Below are 24916 nucleotides of genomic sequence, written 5' to 3' on the forward strand. Positions count from 1 at the left end.
CCAGAGGAGACAGTAGAGGAATGCATGAAATAGGTAAAGGGAATTAAGAGGTACACAAGTCCAGTTATAAAATAAGTAAGGCACAGAGATGAAAAGTACAGAGAATATAGTCAACAATATCGTGATAATGTTGTATGGTGACAGATGGTGACTATACTTCTCGTGGTGAATATTGAATAATGTAATGTATAGAATTGTCAAATCACTATGTTGTACACCTGAAACTAATTTAACATCATATGTCAACTATACTTCAATAATAAAAAAAAAAGTTAAAAAAATCTGGATCAGGCTATGCATCATAATATATCTAAGATGTTTATTGTTGGATAGCTGATATCAGACCTTTTCTTTTTCATATTTTTCCTTCTGGGTTCAGATATAGGAAGTCAGCTATATAGGATTTAGATTCAGATTTCTCTAAAATGGGCCTGGTACTTTCTTTGCACACACAGCACCCAGTGAGAGGCTTGCATTTCTTCTTGCAGCTGAAGGGTATGGCAAACATAACAGGAAATTGAGGGGCAGGCTGAGCATTTGCATGGCTACCTCAGATGATGGCTGACTCCCCAGCTGCCTCCACCCCAACTGTGGTGACTTTGGCAGGCTGTGAAGAGGAGCCTTCTATGTAGCAGGTACTCAGTATTGATTGGATTTAAATAATCCCTAGCTAAATATCATTTCCTGTAAGGAGTCTGGGTATCCTGGATTCAAGCTGAGCAACCATACTCTGTGAGGGATCAAACTGGCCGCCAGTGAAGGAAATGGTGAGTCCAAGAACCCCAGAGAGAGGGGCCCCAACCCAACATCTCAAAGACTTTAGGCATAGTTTTAAAACTACAGGTCTATATCCTATCTAAGGGTTACAAAATCATTTTAGTGGATGGTGACAAGCTTTTTTTTTTTTAATGAGCTAGAGAAATATATTACATAAAGCAATATTGCTTCAGAAAACTTTTTCATTTGTGAATGTATGTTTTTCTGGGGTATAGCATAAAGTGAGTGTGTATCTGGTTGTGTATCTGGCTAAAATATACTGCCTTGGGGGGAATATACTTAAATTTAGAATTATCACCCTGACACTCAGCCTAGAAGCCTTACTTTTGCTTTCCTTTCTTTTGATCATGAATAGCTTGAGGCATCTCTCTTACTCCTTTCCATTTCATTCATCCTGTATTCATTAGAATTGGGGTGATCAAGAAGAATGCACCTTATTTCTGTTCCTTCTATGCCCCTTTTCCCTTCCAGTTGGTGACATGGGTGGGCTAAGAAGGCTGGACTCCTCCATTTCTCTCTCCTAGCAGGCAAAATAATCAAGAGTGAGCTAGGCTGTTGGGTTCTGGGAAGGGATTGGAACAGGCTTCTTATCTGAGATAGGTGGAGCCAATGAAGAAATTACTAGAAATATCATTTGGATCTTCAAATCCAAGGAATGAGGCAGAAATCCAAAGCCAATGTGCAGAGGCAAACAGTGTGAGACATAAGGGTGAAGGAGGAAGGGTTGATCTTGCAGTGTTGAAATGGGAGGGCAGGAGCAAAGGGAAGAATCCCCAGAATGAGGAACATCCACAGCAATGTTTCATGATTTGAAAATGAGAAAAGCTAAAATATACCAACTATTACCTTATCTACCAACTTATATATTTTAAATGTGCCAAAAGGAGATGACAGGGGTATGGATTACTTGAGTATATCCATTTCCGAATTATATAGCTAAAAATTGTGCATTTCAATGTACATATATTTTAATTTTAAAAATGACAATAATTAAGAGTACGAATTGTGTAAAGGTACAGATGGATCAAGAATGGCAGATTGTTGGGGCGCCTGGGTGGCTCAGTCGGTTAGGCATCCGACTTCGGCTCAGGTGATGATCTCGCGGTCCGTGAGTTCGAGCCCCGCGCCGGGCTCTGTGCTGACTGCTCAGAGCCTGGAGCCTGTTTTGGATTCTGTGTCTCCCTCTCTCTCTGCCCCTCCCCTGTTCATGCTACGTCTCTCTCTGGCTCAAAAATAAATAAACGTTAAAATTAAAAAAAAAAAAAAAAAAAAAAGAATGGCAGATTGTTGGGGCACCTGGGTGACTCAGTCCATTAGATCACATTCTCATAGTTCATGAGTTCAAGCCCCACATCAGGCCTCATGCTGAGGATGAAGCCTGCTTGGGATTCTCTCTCTCTCTCTCTCTCTCTCTCTCTCTCTCAAAATAAATAAACATTAAAAATCCCTAAAAAAAAAAAAAAAAAAAAGAATGAAGCTGTGTGATGGGTACATGGGGATTCATTATACTCTATTTACTTTGTATGTGAAATTTTTCCACAATGCCTCAAAATGTCTTTAACACTCCTCCTTGTTATTAATCTATCCAAAGGCTAACATTGCCTTTTCTCCATAACCTCTCACCAACATGGAAGCAATGAATTGACTGTTTCCACATTTCTGGCTGCTCCCAACAGCCAAGTCCTGAAGTTGCTATAGACCAGATGGTCCAGGAGCAGCCTATCTGCCATAGTCACACCAGGTTATAGTCATGCCAGATTTAGAAGGAATATAAGAGATAGAGACGGTGGCTTTGTGTCTGAAACATGTATTAAATCCAGTACGTCTCCAACCCACAGGGCTCTGTGATGTCAGATCTTCCCAGGAACCTGTAAAGATAGAAGAGACTCATGCTTGTTATTTCACTGCATTGATAATTAAGGCAACAAGACTTGTGTCTACCTGGAAAGTGCCAGACGTTCTGAATTATGAATAGAGTAGGTGAGGTGGCAACAGCTGGCAATTCAACATGTGTGGTTTGCTTTAACAGGAAATCGCAAACTAATCTTTGAGGCCTAACACAGCATGAAACTCACAGAATTACGTGCTCAGGGCTATGAAATTAAAGTCTTGCTGATGAGGAAATGGCCCCCTCATCTACCTCCTCATTAACAGGCCCAGAAAGAGGATGTGCTGCCAGAGGCTGGTCTTGATGTCTAATGATCTGAGACAGAACTGGAGCACTAATATGAAATGGTATAGTAGAAAGGTGTTCTAATCTTGGATCTTCAAGTTACTATGCAATATTGGGCAATCCACCCAGCTAAGCTATACTTTCATTTCCTCATCTGTAACATGATCTGGCTGATATTTCTAAAATTCCATTATTTATTTGCCAAAAGGTTTCATTCATCCATTATTGGCAAGTTATCAGTAAGGTAGAATTGCCCTTGGCTCATGTGTCACCTATTTCTTGACAAGGGTCAGTCTCACAAGCAGAGAGAATAGTGACTACTTTGTGGTGATTTAGAGCATAAGGAGATGAAATCCCAAGTTTGCAAACTCCTCACTAGCTATAGCATTTCCTGAAACTACACTAGAAGAGATTTTTTTTTCTTTGAATTTTGGAGGTTCTTTTTAAGAATCCCTATTAAAATGGAAATGCCCCTGGAAGACTACTCAGCCCTTAGCACTCATTTAAAACTTTGTAGAAATAGTCCATTAGATAAACAGGTCTTGTGGGCAGTAGGAGAAGGGACTGAAGAAGAGTGTGAAGGCACTGATGTGAGTCTAGTGCACTTGGACTCCACCACCCCAAGTAATAGACCAGTTGTTGCAGGAAATGAAATACAAAAGGATTAAGGTTAGGGAATAGTTTGAGGGGACTTGAATCAGTAGCAGTCCACGTGAATTTTAGCACATGATTCCAAAGTTCCTTACATCTGTGTTAAGTACTCAATGTTTGTGTCTCCACACCACCCACAAAATCTACATGTTGAAACCCTAAGCCCCAATGTGATAGTATTTGGAGACGGGGCCTTTGAGAGGTAATTAGGGCTAGATGAGGCTATGAGAGTCCCCATGATAGGATTAGTGCCTTATTAGAGACACAAAAGAGCTTGCTCTCTCTCCCTTGGCCACACACACACTCCAAAGAAAGTTCATATGAACACACAGCAAGAAGGCAGCCATCTGTAAGCCAAGAAGAGAGCTCTCTCCAGAACTGGATGCTGCCAGCCATTGATCTGGGACTTTCCAACCTCCAGAACTGTGAGAAAATAAACTTTGGTTGTTTAAGCCACCCAGCCGGTGGGTATTTTGGCACAGCAGCCTGAGCTGACTAATACAATCTCCTTTTAATCACATGGCCCCCTTCCCTTCCAGTGTTAGCCATGAGTCAATTTGCCAAATCAGGCATGAAAGAAATGTCCCTGGCAAGGGAATATTCTTAAACATTATTCCTCTCCCAGAGACTACCAGGCTGGTGCTATTTTTACATGAATCCAGAGCACTTCTCAGACCCCAAGAAGTTTTCTGACTACTTTTAGAGGACCCAACCAGACAAGGTGGTTGCATTTCCTAAAGGAACCTCCCTCTTGACCTATCCCACATGAGAAATAGGTTTACCAACTTGCTAGGTATTGAAAAAGTTGGAAAGACTTTTAATGATTTCTTTTAAATTATCAAGTTTCAAACATACTCCAAAGTAAAAAGAGAGCAGTACAAAGAGCATCCATATATTCACCACTCAGATTCAGTGATTGCCTGTGAAGATTTTAAAGGAAAATGCCAGTGAGAGACAAAGCATTATATCTACAAAGTAGTAAATGTGCCATGGGGGAAATAAACTCATTATTTAGTGGGATATAAATACACTATTGAGCTACAGGAGAATGTGTCTAATTCTTCCTCAACCACATGCAAGGGTAAATCTGACCTAAGCTTTAAAAACTGGATCCTCGGGGCACCTGGGTGACTCAGTTAAGCATCCAATTTCTGCTCAGGTCATGATCTCACTCTTTGTAAGTTCAAGTCCCGCATCGGGTGAGCTCAAGTACTGATTTGGGCTCCACACTGAAAGTGCAGAGCCTGTGTGGGATTATCTCTCTTTCTCTCTCTCTGCCCCTCACTCACTCCCTTTCTCGCTCTCTCTCTCAAAAAAAAAGGGAAATAAACTTTTTAAAATAAATATATAAATAAATAAAACTGGATTCTTTAACAACAAATGAGCAGAGGAAAAAAAAAAAGAGAGAGAAACCAAGAAACGGATTCTTAACTGTAGAGAACAAACTGATGGTTACCAGAGGAGAGGCGGGTGGGGGCACGTGTTAAACAGATGATGGGGATTAAGGAGTGTACTCCTCAAGATGAGCACTGGATGATGTATGGAAGTACTGAACCACTACATTGCACGCATGAAAGTAATATAGCACTGTATGTTTACCTATACTAGAAGTAAAATTAAAAACTCAATAAAAAATAAAAACTAGAGTGTTTAATAAAATGGAAACATTCAATATTCAGGGATAAACCTTTTTTCTTTCAGCAGGTTTTTTATGTTTTCTTCTCTTCAGAGGGCCCCAGGAAGGGATTCCCAGGAGAAGGATCCATGGACAGACAGACTTCCCTTTTTCATATCCAAGTCCATCTTAGCAGTCTCCTGAAAGAGAAACCTAGGGATATCACTCCTCCAACCCTACTGCATCCTCTTATAGATCCCCATCTGATTCTTTGTACAAACACAGTTAAATCCCTAAAGTGTCATAATTTCCACACTTGATTTTTAGAGCCTACCTTTGACTAGCATCCTAACAGCATGGTTTCCTTGACATTCTACAAGGACATATGTATGTCACTTCCATCTTTAAATCCATAAAGTGGTTCCAATTCCAAGGAAAGTAAATTTTCTCTGCTACCAGACCACAGACTAGACTCCCATGGCTTACATTGGGTCACTGCTTTCTTTCTTGCTTCCTTCCAGATACCTCTTCATGTTCCCAGTGAGTGATCTTCAGTGTTGTGACATGGTACTTTCTCTTCTTTACCTATAATCAGAAAGTACTTTCTCTTCAACCCTATAATCAGAAAGTTATTCCTGTGACCTTTTCCAAACTTCTTCTTTCCCCTTTACTGTACATCCCTTTAAAACTACATTTACTGGCGGGGCACCTGGGTGGTTCAGTCGGTTAAGCGTCCGACTCTTGCTCTCTGCTCAGGTCATGATCTCATGGTTTGTGAGTTTGAGCCCCACATCAGGCTCTGCAGTAACAGCGCAGAGCCTGCTTGGGATCCTGTCTCTCCCTCTCTCTCTGCCCCTCCCCTGCTTGTGCTCTCTCTCAAAATAAATAAATAAACTTAAAAAAAAAACAAATTACATTTACTGGATAGGAGAAGGGAACCTAGCGAGACTGCCTGAAAGAGGTATATTTTACTTTTTTTTTTTACTTTAATTCCAGTGTAGTCAGCATATAGTTTATATTAGTTTCAGGTGTAAAATGCAGTGGTTCAGCAGTTCCATATGTTACTCAGTGCTCATCAAGATAAGTGTACTCTTAATCCTCTTCACCTATTTCACCCATTCTCCCTCCCACCTCCCCTCTGGTAACCACCTGTTTGTTTTCTATAGTTAGGAGCCCGATAAAGAAGATGTAGTATATGTATATATACAATGGAATATTAGTCAGCCATAAAAAAGAATGAAATCTTGCATTTGCAACACCATGGATGGATGTAGAGAGTACAATGCTAAGGGAAATAAGCCAAGCAGAGAAAGACAAATACCATATGATTTCACTAATGTGAGGAATTTAAGAAAAAAATAGCAAACAAAGACCAAAAAAAGAGAAAGAGAGATAAACCAGGAAAAGGAGCTTTCCCTCCTCTTAGTCATTCATAGTATGAGAGCAAGGGCTCCAGAAGTTACAGGATGCATTTGCCAACCTATTGTGTTCACATTTGGGGGCTGAGCTTTTTATTGTTTGGAAGACGGCTAAAGGGTGTTCCAGATGGTTTTGAGGCACATCTTATAAAAATATCCATTTAAATGTTAAACTCTAAGTCTTAAGAGAGTGTGTCTATTTACATTTTTCTGTACGACTACTGAATATATTAGTGTTTGGTGCTTTGGGTAATGATCGGGTTATTCTATGATGACATGACAGTGGGTAAGGAAGAGGAAGAGTACAAACTAGTTGGCAGCATCTTCTAGAGAGTCTGTTTTTATGATCTTTAAATACAAACACTGCATCACATGAACCCAACTGCTTCCATCTCAACTTTTATTATGATTCGTGCCATTATTACAGTAGTTTACAGTTGTATAGTAAAATCAGCGACTTTCAAAGCCGAGGACCGAAAGCCAAAGATAGCTTTCTGGTACCACCTTGTGGCTAACATATTAATACACATTTTAAGCTGATCACTAGATACATAGAGTATTAGCAAAATATGTATTTTTGGATGTATATATAATTCTGTATATAACAAATGATAGAGCTGGAAGAAATTTTACAATTACTTAAACCTCAGGTGGTAAGAACAGATTTCATTCCACAGATGCATGGACTTAATTTCTCTCTAACCTAATCTCAGTTAATTTAGGGGCCCCCTCGTCCATCCCTAGGCTTGCTTCTAAGTTCTCGGGGATTTAAAGGGTGTCAAGTCATCAGGAAGTGTGGGAAAGAGTTTCTGATCCTTGGCTGTCAAATAACATAGGTCATATCTGAGTCTTTCATTGCTTGTTCCCAGCTTCAAGACAGCTTCAGGTCTGGTATATAAGTGCTGATTCTGGATCTCTCCTGCTGCTCTACACCACACTGAGCCCCACCTGCCTAGGCACATAACACCACCATTTTTCCTGGGCTGCCTCTCTGGAGCTCCACCTGGGGAAGCAGCACATGTCATTCTGTTCTAGGATCTCCCAAACCATGCAGAAAGAAACCTATTTCTTCCACCCCACAGCCTCTAGCAACAATTCTTCTACTCTGTTTCAATAAGTTTGACCTTTTTTTTACTACGCAGTATTTGTCTTTTTCTGTCTGGCTTATTTCACTTAGTATAATGCCCTCCAGTTTCATCCACGTTGTAGCAAATTACAGGATTTACTTCTTTTTTAAGGATGAATAATATTCTATTATATAGAGAGATAATATATGTATCACATTTTCTTGATCTATTCATCCATTGACAGGCACTTAGCTTCTTCCATACCTTGTCTATTGTGAATAATGCTGCAGTCAACATGGAAGTACAGATAATGGTTCCATTTCCTTTTAATATATACCCAGAAGAGGGAAAGCTGGATCATATGGTAGTTCTATTTTTAATTTCTTGAGGAGCCTCCATACTGTTTTTCCATTAAGTAACTATAAGATCCCTCTATAGAAAAGTAGCAGCCCTCTTCACAGTAGATCAATTTGTTCATGTTTGTGAAGGACACTGAGAACAGGGTAAGGTGGGCTTTGACTCCTTGAAGCCACTTCGGCCTTCAGCATCAATGGCTAGTCCTCCATTTCTCAGAGGAGGGCCTGTCTCCTCACAGGCAGGAAAGCTCAAGGAGGACCATGCTCTTTGCAAACTGCAGAATACTGTGTATTGGCGATGCTGGGATCTGAGACTTTCCAGCCCAAACTAATGCCATTTCCCTCATACCTTCCCCTCTGGTCTGGCCGATGGGGGTCTAGGACCTAGACCCCCAGATTTCCTCTCCTGGAAGCAGGTACATATGCTCACTGGAAGCTGAGTCCTCTAGAAATTTCTGGTCCATCAGTATGGCCCTCAGGGAAGCTTCACCATCACCTACCTCCCAGCCTCCCCAAGAGCACCAAATCTGCCTTCATCTTCAGTCCATCCACTTCACCCTCCTCTATGTTGGCAAGCTGGTGAGTGCAGCAGGCAAGAGGCTGACCGTTTCATGGGCTCAACATCTCCATCCCTGGGGTAAGAAGGGTGCAGCAGGTGGTGCCTGGATGGGGGCTGGGGAAATAAGGGGATACAGGAAGTAAGGGGATACAGAAAGTAAGCATACAGAGAGGGGATGAAGATGAGAGGGTACCCTGTGAGGGAATCACTGCGACCTAAAATCATCCCTTGTTTCCCTGCCATCCCTAGGGTAAAGACCAAGCTTCATAATGTGAAACTCAGAGCTGTTCTGTATCTCAGTGCTCCCGGGCTCTCCGTGGTCACCTCTCACCAACACAGTACTTCTAGTAACAGTCTGTCTCAAACACTTGAGTCATACCTCTACTTCTCTGAATATGTTGTCCCATCCCTTCTGTCATTTGAACATGGAACTCTATGCAGGCAAGTCCTGATCTGGTGTTCAGCACCCGGAGCAGGGCCAGTCCCTAAGTCAGTGAGTGTAAGGAACTGAACTGCCTGTTTAGGCCAACATTGGGGCATGGGAGCTGGGTTTCTGGCAAGCTCTATTCAGGCTCTATGTAGAGCCAAGGTCCCTGACCCCCACCTTCGGCTTCCCTGTTCCCCAGGTCACTCACTTGGACATGCAGTTGGGTGGACATACCAATGACTATGCAGAATTTGGGGCCAACAACAAGCTAACCTGGCAGCATCTGTGCATGCAGCAGCTGGTGGAGCAGGTGGAGTAGACGAAGCAGATCCAGAAGGAGCAGGACTACTGGAGGGTGAGGGGCTCAGCTGGCCCAGTTGGGAGGAGGGATGTGTAACCTCCCAGGGAGTAAGTCTTCCACCTCTTGAGAGAGGGGAGAAATTCAGTCTAGCCAGGCACCTTCTCCCTTCTCCCTTACCACAGGCAAGAGGAGCTTCTGGCAGGCCAGCAAGAGCACCAATCAGTGGGTGCCATTGTGGTCCATTCTATGGACCTTAATCCTTGTGGCCATTGGCATCTGGCAGATACAGCACCTCAAGAGCTTCCTTAAAGCCAAGAAGCTTGTGTAGATGGGTCCAAGAGACCTAGCATCCACTCACTACCCTCTGCTGGTTGGTGGGAAATGGCCTGGCCTGGTCTATCTCTTGGCTTTCCCCACCGCTCCCAACCCCACAAGGTTTCCTTGCTATTTGGAGGGGAACAGAACTCATTTCTTGGCCAGCACTGGGGAGAGAATGGGTTTCCAGTTGGAGATGCTTGGATAAGAGAAGATGTAGACTCCTTTGTGATTCATCATGCTAAGCAGGAAGGGGTTAAACAGGATGGATGAACTATCCCAAGAAGGAGAAATAAGAGTGAAAATAAACTGCAGACTTTCTAACCTAAACGTTTATTGCCTCCTACTCTGCAATTCATTCTGGTGTTTTCTGTGTCTAACCAGATATTAACATGAAACCCTGCATGCATTGGTGGGGGACTGATTTCAAATTGGTTGGGGTGAAGAGATGCACCCCAGAAGCCTTCACAACATGTGGAGAGCTCTTTCCAGAAAAGGCCAATTTGGGCTCATATTTTGGATAACCTGAGTGCTTGTGATGATCTTATGCCTCTCTCTGAGTTCCAGTCAGGTTCATGTGCTATTCCATTCCAATCACCCTGACTTCTGGGTTTTTCCAGGAGATCACATGAGCATGTTGGTTTTCCTACTATTTTTCAGTCAATCTAGGTCTCTATGATGTCACTGGTTAAATTTTTTCAGGAGATGTTTGCTTTTATATGGTTCTAAGTCACTGTTTCCATCATATTCAGCATGCCCTGTAACTCAATCTTTACATGTGCACACAGTTGATAACCAGGCACCCATGCCCCCATTGCTTCTGCCTGATCTCACCCACATGTTACCAAGCCTTGTGCTGGTTGCCCTTTTGGAATATAATCATCTCTTATTTGAATTTGACATTTTATATTATAAGGAAATTCACTGGTTGGCATCTTCAACAAAATCAAGTCCAAATTGTCAAAGCCAAGGATGTCATTAAAGGGAGACTCCACATGAAGAGGGTGAGCCATGACATCCCTCACCTCTTGGCTCCTGAAATAGACTCACCTTCCCCTGGGATACTATTGAGGGATGACTGCAAACCTCGGGGATGCTGCTTATTTGTGGGTCTGGCTACAATTGGTCTCTGAAAGTATCAATGGGATTTAATTGAAGCTGGGTGGAATAGAGTGGTGGAAACCATGGGAAAGTAAACTCTGATCAGAGAATATGACCTTAGGGTCCATTTCCTTCACCTAAAGCTGAAATTGGGGTGCTCTACTCTTCACTACAGGGGAAACACAGTGACCCAGATAGGCACATTCTTGCCCACAGAGCGTGAGGTCTGACACCAAATGAGGCAGGAGGTTGAACAAGACATAAGGGTGATCATATTTCTGAGAAGGGCAGAAGCCAGGGGTGACATGACAGGAGTCCTAGCCTAATCTAGATGGTCAGAGAAAGCTGCTTTTTTAGAACTATGACTAATAATAGGAGTTAGCTGAAGGAAGACTATTCTGGCCAGAAGAAAGAGCACATAAAGAAGCCCTAAAGCAAGATGATTTTTCAGCAGAAACTTTGCAGGCCAGAAGGAAATGGCATGATGTATTCAAAGTGCTGAAAGGGAAAAGTCTGTAGCCAAGAATACTCTATCCAGCAAGGCTATCTTCAGAATAGGAGAGGTAAAGGGTTTCCCAGACAAACGAAAGTTAAAAGAATTCATGAACCAGCCCTACAAGAAATGTTAAGGGGGACTCTGTGAGTGGAAAACAAAAACCATAAGAGTAAGAAAAATAGGAAGCACAAAAACAGTGGAAGTAAGTGTATCTGTAAAAATCCACCAAGATGAGCACAGAATAAAAGAATGTAAAAAATGATAGCAAATATCTCAAACATGGAGGGAGTGGAGAGAAGTAAAGAATGGGTTCAAAAGTAAGTGATCAGCTTAATATAAACTGCTATATGCAGAAGATTGTATATATAAACTGAATGGTAACCACAAATTTAAAAAAAAAAAACAGTAATAGATATACAAAAAAATAAGGAGTAAGGAATCCAAGTATATCACCAAAGAAAACCAGCAAACCAGAAAAGAGAAAAAGAGAAGGATCACAGAAAAACTACAAAACAACCACAAAACAAGACACAAAACAAGTTACAAGATGGCAATAAATATATATATATCAACAATTACTTTGAATGTAAATAGACTAAATGCTCCAATCAAAAGACATAGGGTGACAAAGTAGATAAAAAAGCAAAACCCCTCTATATGCTTACTACAAGAGAATCATTTCAGATGTAAAGACACTTGCAGATCGAAAGTGAGGGGATAGAGAAACATTTATAATGCAAATGGATGTCAAAAGAAAGCTAGAGTAGCAATATTTTTATCAGACAAGAAAGACTTTAAAACAAAGTCTGAAAAAAAAATAAAACAAAGTCTGTAAGAAGAGATAAAGAAAGACACTGTATAATAATAAAGGTAATAATCCAACAAGAAGATATAACAATTGTAAATATATATACACCCAACATGAAAGCACTCAAATACATAAAACAGTTAATAACAAACATAGAGGAACTTATCCATAATAGTATAGGACTTTAACATCCCATCCAAACAGAAAATCAACAAGGAAAGAGTAGCTTTGAATGACACACTGGACTAGATGGATTTAACAGATATATTCAGAACATTCTATCCTAAAACAGCAGAATACACATTCTTTTCAAGTGCACATGGAACATTCTCCAAAATATATCACATATTAGGCCACAAACCAAGCCTCAACAAATTCAAAAAGACTGAAGTCATACCATGCATCCACCAAGCTATGAAACTAGAAATCAACCACAAGAAAAAAATCTGGGAAGACCACAAATACATGGAGGTTAACATGCTTCTAAACAATGAATGGGTCAACCAAGAAATCAAAGAACAAAAAGTACATGAAAACAAACAAAAACAAAACACAAGGGTACAAAACCTTTGGGATGCAGCAAAAGCAGTTCTAAGAGTGAAGTTTATAGCAATACAGGCTTACCACAAGAAGAAGAAATATCTCAAATAAACAACCTAACTTTACACCTAAAGGATCTAGAAAAAGAATAACAAACAAAACCCCAAACCAGCAGAAGGAATGAAATAATAAAGATTAGAGCAGAAATAAATGATATAGAAACTAAAAACCAATAGATAAATGAAACCAGGAGTTTTTTCTTTGAAAAGATCAACCAAATTGATAAACCTATAGCCATACTCATTAAAGAGAGAGAGAGAGAAAGAGAGAGAAATGACTCAAATAAACAAAATCACAAATGAAAGAGGAAAAATAACAACAAACACCACAGAAATACAAGCAATCGTAAGAGAATATTATGAAAAACTATATGGCAACAAATTAGACAACCTTGAAGAAATGGATAAATTCCTAGAAACATATAACCTACCAAAACTGAAGCAGGAAGAAATAGAAAATTTGAACAGAAGGATTATCAGCAAGGAGATTGAATCAGTAATCAAAAAACTCACAAACAACAGTCCAGGACCAGATAGCTTCCCAGGTGAATTCTACCAAACAGTTATTTTTTAAGTTTTTATTTATTTATTTTGAGAAAGAGAGGGAGAGAGAGAAAGAGGAGAAAGCAGGGGAGGGACAAAGAGAGAGAAAGAATCCCAAGCAGGCTCCAGAGCTGTCAGCACAGACTCTATGGAGGGCTCAAACTCACAAACCATGAGATCATGACCTGAGCCAAAACAAAGAGTCAGACGCTTAACCAACTGAACCACCCAGGCACCCCTATCAAACATTTAAAGAAGAATTAATACCTACCCTATTCAAACTATTCCAAAAATAGAATAAGGAAAACTTCCAAATTAACTCTATGAGGCCAACATCACCCTGATACCAAAACCAGATAAAGACACCACACACACACACACACACACACACACACACACACACACACGAGAGAGAGAGAGAAAGAGAACTACAGGCCAATATCTCTGATGAACATAGATGCAAAAATCCTCAACAAAATACTAGCAAACAGAATCCAACAATACTCTAAAAAAATCATTCACCACATCAAGTGGGATTTATTCCCAGAAAGCAAGGGTGGTTCAATATTTGCAAATCAATCAACATGACATATCATATCAGTAAAAGAAAAGATAAAAACCATACGATCATTTCAATAAATGCAGAAAAAGGATTTAACAAAGTACAACCATTCATGATAAAAAAAAAAAAAAAACCCTCCACAGTGTAGCTTTAGAGGAAACATGCCTCAACATAAAAAAAGCCATATATGAAAAACCCACAGCTAACATCATACTCAGTGAGAAAAAACTGAGAGCTTTCCTCCTAAGGTCAGGAACAAGACAAGGTCTCACTACTATTATTCAACATAGTACAGTAAGTTCTAGGGACAGCAATTAGACAACAAAAAGAAATAAAAGGTATCCAAATTGGTAAGGAAGAAATAAAACTTTCACTGTTTGTAGATGACATGATATTATATATAGAAAACCCAAGGACTCCACCAAAAAACTAGAACTGATAAATGAATTCTCAGTAAAATCACAGGATACAAAATCAATGTGCAGAAACCTGTTGCATTTCTATACACTAATAATGAAGCAGCAGAGAGAGATTAAGAAAACAATTCCATTTACAATTGCATCAAAAATAAGATACCTAAGAATAAATCCAACTAAAGAGGTAAAAGACCTTTACTCCAAAAACTATAAAACAATGATGAAAGAAGCTAAAGACAACACAAAGAAATGAAAAGACACTGCGTGTTCATGAACTGAAAGAACATTGTTAAAATATCTATACTACACACTTAATGCAATCTCTATCAAAATACCAACAGCATTTTTCACAAAACTAGAACCAAAACATCCTAAAATTTTTATGGAATCACAAAAGACTCCAAATAGCCAAAGCAATTTTGAAAAAGAAAAGCAAAGCTGGAGGGGCATCTGGGTGGCTCAGTCAACTAGGCGTCCAACTCTTGATCTTGGCTCAGGTCATGATCTCGTGGTTCACGGGTTCAAGCCACACATTGGGCTCTGCACTGACAGTGCAGGACCTGCTTAGGATTCTGTCTCTCCTTCTCTCTGCCCCTCCCTTGCTAGTTTTCTCTCTCTCTCTCTCAAAATAAAAATAAATAAACTTTGAAAGAAAGAAAGAAAGAAAGAAAGAAAGAAAGAAAGAAAGAAAAGAAAAGAAAAGAAAAGCTGGAGATATCACAATTCCAGACTTCAAGTTATATTACAAAGCTGTAGTAATGAAAACAGTATGGTACTGACACAAAAATAGACATACAGATCAATAAAACAAAAGAACAGAATAGAAAACCCAGAAATGAACCCACAATTATACGGCCAATTAATCTTTGATGAGGCAAGAAAGAATATCCAATGGGAAAAAGACAGTCTCTTCAATAAATGATGTTGGGAAAACTGGTCAGCTACATGCAAAAGAATGAAACTAGAACACTTTCTTACACCATACACAAAGATAAATTCAAAATGGATTAAAGACCTGAACGTGAGACCTGACACCATTAAAATCCTAGAAGAGAGCACAGGCAGTAATGTCTCTGACATGGGACGTAGCAACACTTCTAGATATGTCTCCCAAAGCAAGGAAAATTAAAGCTAAAATAAACTATTGGGACTACATGACTTTTCCATCCTCACCACAGCCTCAGGATCTCCATGGTACCTTCTTCCCTACCCCAATACAATCCAGCACCTGTCCCTTCCCCACCCTGATCCAATCTCCTTCAGCTGCTCTCCACGTCAACCTCTCAACTGTGCCTCTGGATTCCCTGGTTCATGGGAAACAAATCTCTGCATTCTCAGCCTCTTCAATGCATTTCCCTCCACCCCTGCCTGAACCACAACATGGAACTCCTCTAATGCCCCTTCTTCCCTGTGTCTTCTCAAGCTAGGCTTTCCCATCCCCCAACATCCATGGATTCCTAGGCCTAGAGAGGGATGTGCATTCTCCCTGATCCCCAGAGGTAAAAGCCTCTTCCCTTTAAGACCCATAGCACATGGCTCCACCATCTTCCCACACTCCTACTGTGGCTCTTGCTTCCCCCCAACAAAGGGCATACACAGGGCCTGGACTCTGGGTTCCCTGATTTTCTGTCCTCATCAGGCTCTGCTTTAATCCTGGAGGACTCTACCGTTCACTCTCATATTAATCCTTCCCTAGGGGCATCTAGGTGGCTCAGTCAGTTAAGTGTCTGACTCTTGATCTTGGCTTAGGTCATGATCTTACGGTTCAGTTAGTGAAATTCAGCCCTGCATTGGGCTCTGCACTGACAGCACGAAGCCTGCTTGGGATTCCCTCTCTCTGTCCTCCCCATTTCCCTTCCCCCCACTCACACACATGTGCACATGCATTCTCTCTCTCAAAATTAAACATGAAAAAAATCCCTCCCTGATCACCCCTTCCCATCCTACACTTATCTTAATGCATCTAAATTCTGATTTCTGTGCTCACTTCGGCAGCATGTATACTAAAATTGGAACAATACAGAGAAGATTAGCATGGCCCCTGTGCAAGAATGACATGTAAATTCATGAAGCCTTCCAAATTTTATGCAGCTCTCCAGCAAACTGCCACCCTTTGTGGATTAACTTAGAGGAAACAATGTGAGTCAAAGCACAACGTGCAACACTGAATAATGAAATTGTGACATTTCATTAGAAAAACAAATAAATAAATAAATAATTCTGATTTCACACTCATATGCCCTTACTCACTTCCATGTTCCCAGATCCCAGCACAGGCCTAGGTCACCAGTAGACACTCTTATATTTCATGAATGAATGAATGAATGAATGACCACAGGGAGGAGCAAGGTAGAGAGGGATGGACACAGGTTTCTCCCACCATCTTGCTGCTCCAGCCAGAGTCCCTTCCATAGCTGGACTGTTAGCTGAATGTAGGGCCTATGCTACTTTCTCTTGTCATCAGCCACATAGGCAGCCTCACCAACTTCCACTACCCATCCAGCAGGAACTCCCAAATTCCACTCTGACCTGGGGTGAGATGGGAGGCTATGATCAGCCCAGGGCAGTAAAAGGCAGAATTATCTAGAGACTGGACCTTCCCCAGCCCATCCCCATGCCAGGCCCTGAGGAGCCTTGGCCCCACCCAGAACAGGGCAGAGAAGGCTTTAGTGCAAACAGGTGAGCTGCCCTACAGACAAGATTCTCCTTCTTTCCTATTACTAGATTTGTCACACTCAGTGACTCCAGTTTCAGCCACAGAGTCTGCTCTGAAGAAATGACTCCACCAGTCTAAACTGGGTACGTGATTACCAGTCTGAGGGCGAGCCTTGAACTAGGCATTCCTCCTTGCCCCATCCCTTGTGCCTGCAGGAAATCCTGGGGAAAGGACAAGGCACTTGGTGCTAAGGTGGCCTCTAAAGTTTAATAGGAAAAAGCAGATTATTTCCCCCCCTCTTCTGAGGTTGATGTACAATTCTGCCCTCACCTTAATCCCTGGGAAGCAACATGGGGCACAGAAGAGGGCTTACAGTGACATCAGCAACATAGTCCAACATAGTCCAGTACAATATCCCTCACTGATATCTATGACTAACCAACAACTTGACATCCATCCACAGATGAAAATGCCTTTATGGGAGCTGTGGGGTCCAGCACCACATGCCAGGAGACCCAAGAGGAGTCTCAAACACCCACGTGTCAAGTAACAGACCTCAGTCCCACCTGTAACCCTGAAATGGCCCATGAATCAGCTCTAGCCCCAGTCAGCCATGGTTCAAGAGACCTTGGAGAGCACTGTCTTAGACAATCACTCTTAGAGAAGAGAGCCTTTATAGAAGTCCAGGTTTCCAGAGAACTTCCAGCACATAGTTGCAGCAAAAAGTGTGTGTGTGTGTGCACATCAAAGAAGGTAAGAGGTATAATTTGACTTTGCCCACATCACCTGTCCCCCAAGCAGCACGGCTCAGGGCCAAGAAATCACCTTCTCAGCCCATGACTTCTCTAGCAGGGGGAAAGTGAGGGCATGCAAGTGAGCACCTGGCTTCCCAGGCTATGCAGAAATCTGGAAAACAGGCCTATTTCTCTGTTGCCCCATTCAGGGTACTGAGTTGTGTGCTGCATGACTGGGGCTGGGAGGAGCAAGTAGGACTCTTGGAGGGCATTAAAGGAACATGGATTCTATTAACTATATCATAAATTCTAATCAAAGGGCATAGAGTGGACTTGCCACCACATTTACACTGACAGGGGCTCGATTTCCTCAGGAAATCCCATCAGGGAGGCATCACCCTGGCTGTGGTACAACTTGGAAACATGTCCACACTGACAGCAGCTGGGTTTCCTCAGGACCCTCTGTGGGAAGAGAAGGAAGTGGCTGGGAATCAATGTACCAGAGTTATAATCCAAAACAAAGATTTTCCTTCAGAAAACATCATCAATAGCCACTACTAAAATGACCCTGATCTACTGGGCAGCCATGGAACTTGAGATGTTGTCTACCCCAGTTCATTAACAGTGAGCTCTGCATGTTTGTATATCTGAGAGCTGGTGTGTTTGAGGTTGGCTGGAGAGCTAAATCACCCTCATGAAAGAGACGGGACCCTGACCCCAGTCATCCTGCAGATGAAAGAGCTGATCAACATTACCAATGTCACTCTGTTTGATGCTTTCAGTGGCTTCCAGGCCCTTCTCCTCCAAGGTGTTTCCAAATTCCTTCAGCTTATCCAGGATGTGTCCCCAAGGTGTTGGAGAGATCTGGGGCTGCCCAGGCTAGGGCTGGTCCTTCCAAAACCATTGACAGAACCACCAGCAGGACTGGAGGCAATAAGATGAGCCTCATGGCAGTGCCAGAGGGGCACTCTGGATCAGTCGTAGGACAGCATGTGTGAGCCTGTACATTTTACAGCTACCTTCTTCCCAGAAGACTCTTCAGGTTGAACATATTGCACCTTTGTCTGGGAAGATAAAGGCATTAAATTACTGTCATGCTATTAGCAGGAGCAAGACTGCACTTATTCTTCTTGTGGCCAGACTCCTCCCATCCTTCCATTCCAAAGATGTCTTCTCCTGCATCCCCTGGGGTGAGATTTATGGCAGTTTACCCACATACTTTGGGTTGATTGAGGTTTGGGATATACCACTTGCCTAGTTCTGGTGATTCTGGGACAAAGACACTTCTGAAACTTGAGAAGGATGGAAATCAGCTTTCTTTTTTTATTGAATTATGTTTCACATAAAACATTATGTGGTTGAAGTACAAAACATGTTGATTTGATGCATATATGTATTGTAATATGATTATCATTGTGGTGATAGTTGGCACCTCTATCATGTCACATAATTGTTATTTTGTTTTTGTGGTGGGAACAACCAAAGTCTAATCTCTTATCATTTTGGGTGAATATAATGCAATTTTATTGTCTATATGCTATATGCTATGCGTTGGATTTCCAGGATTTATCTGACTACTGGTTGAAGATTTGGACCCTTAAACAAAATCTCTCCTGCTTCCCCATACCTCAGCCCATGGTAACCACTATTTTATTCTTGGTTTTTATAAGTTTGGCTCTTTCGGATTCCACACGTAGGTGATATTATACAGTATTTGTCTTTCATGGTCTGACTTATCTCACTTAGTATAATGCCTTCAAGTTCCATCCATGTTATCACAGAATGCAGGATTTCCTTCTGTCTCACGGCTGATTAATATTCCATTGTATCATGGCACCTGGGTGACTCAGTCGGCTGAGCATCCGACCCTTAGTTTTGGCTCAGGTCATGATGTCAAAGTCGTGGGATTAAGCCCCACATGGGTCTCTGTGCTGAGCGTGGAGTCTGCTTAAGATCTCTCTCTCTCTTTCTTTCCCTCTGCCCTCTACCCCCACTCACATTCTCTTCCTCTTTCTCTCTACCTCTCTCTCTCTCTCTACAATAAAATAAATAAATAAAAATTTAAAATATTCCATTGTATCTATATACCACAACTTCTTTGTCCATTTATCTGTTGATGGACACTTGGGTTGTTCCCATGTCTTGGCTATTATGAATGGTGCAGTAAGCATAGTAGTGTATTCTTAAAAAGGCATAGAATGGCTGGATGGATTAAAAAAAAAAAAAAACAAGATCTGACTATATCCTGCCTACAAGAGATTCACCTCAGCTTTAAGGACACACATAGGCTCAAGGTGAAGGAATAGAAAAAGATATTCCATGTAAGTGGAAACCAAAAGAGAACAAGATTAACTATGTTTATAGCAAACAAAATAGACTTAACCCAAAAACTGTAACAAGAGACAAAGAAGGTCATTATATAATGATAAAAAGATCAATTCCTCAGGAACATATAACAGTTGCAAATATATATGTACTCAACATCAGGGCACTTAAATATATTAGGCAAATGCCAACTGATCTGAAAGGAGAAATAGACACTACCCCACTTTCAACAAAAGGTAGCTTATTCAGACAGAAAATCAAGAAGGAAACGCTGGATTTGAACTATACTTTAGTACAAATGTACCTAACAAATACATATAGAACATACCATCCAACAGAAGCAGATGCACATCCTTCTCAAGCACATATGGAACATTCTTCATGATAGAGCATGGTAAGTCACAAACAAGTCTTAGCAAATTTAAGAATACTGAATTGTACCAAGTATCTTTTCCAACTACAATGGCATGAAGCTAGGAATCAGTAACAGGAAGAAACTGAGAAAATTCACAAATATGTGGAAAGGAAACAACATTCCTGAACAACCAATGGATCAAGAAGAAATCAAAAGTAAATAAAAAATAACTTGAAACAAATGAAAATGGAAACAAAATAACCAAAATGTATGGGATGCATTGAAACAAACTCAAAGAGATCACATCCAAATGTTGAAGCTTACATGCAAAACAATAGTAAAAATACACTAAAAAATTTATCTATGAATTGATATCAGTTGATACCAAGGAAGCACTGTTAACTTTGTTAAATATAACAATGGCATTACAGTTATTTTTTTTAAAGATCATATTTTTAAAAGATGTATATATATCAAAGTATTTAAAGGTGAAATGGCAAAAATATCTGAGATTGCCTTAAAACACAAAGAAAAAGTGACAAAGCAAATACAATACAATCTTGGTAATTATTCAGTCTAAAGAATGGGGATATGCAAGTCCACTGTTGAATTTCTGTACTTGCTTATGTTTGTAGATTTTCATAATAATTTAAAAGGAATAGGGGCGCCTGGGTGGCGCAGTCGGTTAAGCATCCGACTTCAGCCAGGTCACGATCTCGTGGTCCGTGAGTTCGAGCCCCGCGTCGGGCTCTGGGCTGATGGCTCGGAGCCTGGAGCCTGTTTCCGATTCTGTGTCTCCCTCTCTCTCTGCCCCTCCCCCGTTCATGCTTTGTCTCTCTCTGTCCCAAAAATAAATAAAAAACATTGAAAAAAAAATTTAAAAAAAAAATAAATAAAATAAAATAAAAGGAATAAATGGGTGGAAAAATTAGACCTGGTCAAACACAACTCTTTGACCCACCACCTACCCACTCTTTCCCAGTTCCAGGCAAGTTCCTAGACAGCTTTTTCCATCTGTGATACTTGGGAACAGAAAAGTCGACAGCAGGCAGCAACAAGCACCCGCACAGAGGGAACTACCAAGCTGGGCCTCCCACCTCTCTGTCTGTAGCTCTTCCCATGCTCCTGCTTGGCCTCCATCAGCCCCCAAAGCCTTTCATCAATGGATAGTCAAGTCACCCCACCTTCTCTGGAGCCTCATCCCTTCCCTGTCCTACCTGAGGCTTCCTCAGGATGTCAGTAGTCAAACCCTTCCCTGCAGAGGCTGTTGAGTAGGGCACCAGCTACAGACAGCAAGAGGGCTAAGGGCTCAGCACCAGCACACACTTACTTAATCTCACCTGTGCCTCCCTGGCTTGCCAGGCACTGGGAAAGGACAATTTGTCCAAATGGGAGGATGCCTGCCCTCTACTGGCCACCAGTCACTCAGGCCTCCAGCTACCTCCCCTAATCTAAGCAGAAAAAAGAACAGAAAGCAGGCCCAGGAGGACTTGGCCTGGTGGTTGAGGGCTACAGAGAAAGGAAGGAGGAGGAAGGAAGTGCCCTGTGGAACTGGCAGACGGAGAAAGACTTCCAGGTGGGGGCAGGGACATGATGACAGCAGAGGAGAGCAGAGACTGTTTCTCTGCCTGCCTGCCTTCCAGTCTTGTGTTTATTCTTAAAACAGACCTAGAGCTGATCAAGGGCATGACTCTAACTTTGACAATGGGACACAGATGAGTAAGACCCTCTTTTAGGAGAGGAGCTTCCAGTGGGTGGGAAAGACACTCGCATAAACAGAACTATGCCCAGAGATCAGGGCCATATGGGCCTGGGGGCAAATGATGTGCTGCGGGCATCCAGGGGAAGCGCAGGGATAACCCTTCACAGTAGAGTAGGCTCTGGAAATCTCCCGTACCTACAGCAGAAGCCAAGAGCCACAGATCCAGAGCTTCCAGGGTAGTGATGAGAAATATCCTCATGATATACACTCATGGGAGGGTACTGAGCCCAAACTGAGAATTTCAAAGGGACATCAGGGCAAAATTGCAGGGAGGAGGCTGCAACATCGAGACACTCCAATCTCAGCTTAGGCTGTTTTAGACACCTGAGTAAATTTGAAAATCTAATTGGCTTTATTCAACAATTCATGAATAGGACAGCATCCCATCTAGCAGTCAGAAAGGAATTCTAGGGAGCTACACAAAAATGGAAGGCTTTTACAGGCAGAAGCTTTTACAGGCTTTTACAGGCTTAGGCAAGGGACACTGGGGGGTCAACAAGGGAGGGAGCCAGGTTTTAGTTAGGCCAGGGAAGACTGTGAAGACTGCCCTTAGGATAGCAGTAGCCTGTAGGGAGAGGTGGAGAACACCAAGCACAGTGGAGACAGGCCAGATGACCTGGCGAACTGGCTTTAGAGGATCAGTTGGAAAACACCAAGGCTGAGAGCCCTGGGTGATCATGACTTCAAGGATTATGAGCCTCCAGTAGCCTCATAAAGAAGTCTGGACCCTTCCAGGTCATAATGCTCCAGAGAGGCCCAAATCACAGGCAAGTGGACAGAGACCCTGCAAGGGCCCAACACAGCACCAGGTGAAAGAGGCCCAGTTACCCTCTAAGGACCCAGTCCTGTTGGAAATCTCCATTTCCCCAGAGAGATCCAACCTGGACAGGTTTGTGATATGATTTGAGAAGACGAGGCAGAGAGAAAACCCCAATGTTGATTTCAAATGGGAGCAACAGTTAGCCAAGTATTTTACACCAATTGTTCTTTTATATAAAGTGGTTTTTCTGCCTTCCTATAAGGCAACTATTTGCTACCACATTATGGAGATGGCTGGATTTTCTCCACATTCAGAAGCAATGTTTGGCATAGTTTGACTTAAAATATGAACTATATAATACACTTGAAATTTAGTTTTATTTTATTTTATTTTATTTTATTAATTCTACAATGCCTTTATTTATTTTTTTTATTTATTTTTTAATATATGAAATTTACTGTCAAATTGGTTTCCATACAACACCCAGTGCTCATCCCAAAAGGTGCCCTCCTCAATACCCATCACCCACCCTCCCCTCCCTCCCACCCCCCCCATCAACCCTTAGTTTGTTCTCAGTTTTTAACAGTCTCCTATGCTTTGGCTCTCTCCCACTCTAACTTCTTTTTTTTTTTTTTTTTTGTTTCCTTCCCCTCCCCCATGGGTTTCTGTTACGTTTCTCAGGATCCACATAAGAGTGAAACCATATGGTATCTGTCTTTCTCTGTATGGCTTATTTCACTTAGCATCACACTCTCCAGTTCCATCCACGTTGCTACAAAAGGCCATATTTCATTTTTTCTCATTGCCACGTAGTATTCCATTGTGTATATAAACCACAATTTCTTTATCTATTCATCAGTTGATGGACATTTAGGCTCTTTCCATAATTTGGCTATTGTTGAGAGTGCTGCTATAAACATTGGGATACAAGTGCCCCTATGCATCAGTACTCCTGTATCCCTTGGATAAATTCCTAGCAGTGCTATTGCTGGGTCATAGGGTAGGTCTATTTTTAATTTTCTGAGGAACCTCCACACTGCTTTCCAGAGCGGCTGCACCAATTTGCATTCCCACCAACAGTGCAAGAGTGAAATTTAGTTTTAAAGGCATTGGAGCATTTCATATATTTTTACTATAATAAACTGAAGTATGTATGGGAGAGTATGTACTCCTGTACAGATTTTGAGCTAAATTCAGAAATTTACATGTATTTATTTTTTTAAGTTTATTTATTTATTTTGAGAGAAAGCATGCACACAAGCTGGGGAAGGGCAGAGAGCAAGGGAGAGAGAGAATCCCAAGCAGGCTCTGTGCTGTGCTGAGCACAACATGGGGCTCAATCCCACAACCATGAGTTCATGACCTGAGCTGCAATCAAAAGTCGGACATTCAACCAAGTCAGCCAGGCATCCAAGAAATTTACATGTATTTAATTTTGCCTTCATTTTATAATCAGGGACGGATTGGAAGGTCCAAATTTTCATTACTTCTTCTTAAGTGTTTGCTCTTGGGAGTTCTCGCATCAGAAGAACATATGAGAAAAGACTCCTCATAATTTCCTTTCTGCCTCATCCCCAAACCCACCAAAAGCAGCAAAGCAAATAAGAAACAGCAACTCCCTATCTTTGATTAAGTGGAGTTAGAGGGAAAACCTATAACTCCAAACTCCAAAATAAATTAGAAAGACTGATAAGGGCAGAGAACACCAGGCCATCCAGGGAGACCTTCAAGGTAGGGGCAGCACAGGACAAACCCATACAGGTCGATGGCCCACCTAGGAGCAGGGGCAGGGGTGGGGGAACAACAAAACAATCACATTTGATACAGTAGAGTGGAAGGAGACCCGGTGCTCAGAGAGATAAGAGACCACATACAGCAGCAAACCACTACATTGGCTAACATGGGGAACAGAAAAGGGGTCTGGGGGAAGTAACAGCCCCAAAGCTGCAGCTCTTGATCAGCTCAGCAAAAAAGAGGTTGGCAGCCTTAGGCACAAGTACCTGTCTTCCCCATGAGACAGTACAAATACCTTGGCTTCTCCCCAACCCCATCCTTGTGAAAACAGCTAATCCAAGAAGAATTTGACCACAAAATGAATAGGTAAAGAATCTCCGGGCTGGGGGGGGGGGGGGGGGGGGGG

The 24916-nt window shown here is 41.7% G+C and overlaps 1 non-coding gene and 1 pseudogene across 1 annotated transcript; one reads left to right on the forward strand and one right to left on the reverse strand.

Annotated features, from left to right (window-relative positions):
* Window positions 1-7695: 7695 nt before the first annotated feature.
* LOC125934380 (apolipoprotein C-I-like) overlaps window positions 7696-24916 on the reverse strand; it is an 18422-nt pseudogene continuing 1201 nt past the window's right edge.
* Window positions 16164-16270, forward strand: LOC125935823 (U6 spliceosomal RNA). Its single transcript, XR_007461808.1, has one exon. It is a non-coding gene; the product is annotated as a U6 spliceosomal RNA (small nuclear RNA).

The sequence above is a fragment of the Panthera uncia genome, assembly GCF_023721935.1.
Source record: "Panthera uncia isolate 11264 chromosome A1 unlocalized genomic scaffold, Puncia_PCG_1.0 HiC_scaffold_17, whole genome shotgun sequence".
NCBI lineage: Eukaryota > Metazoa > Chordata > Mammalia > Carnivora > Felidae > Panthera > Panthera uncia.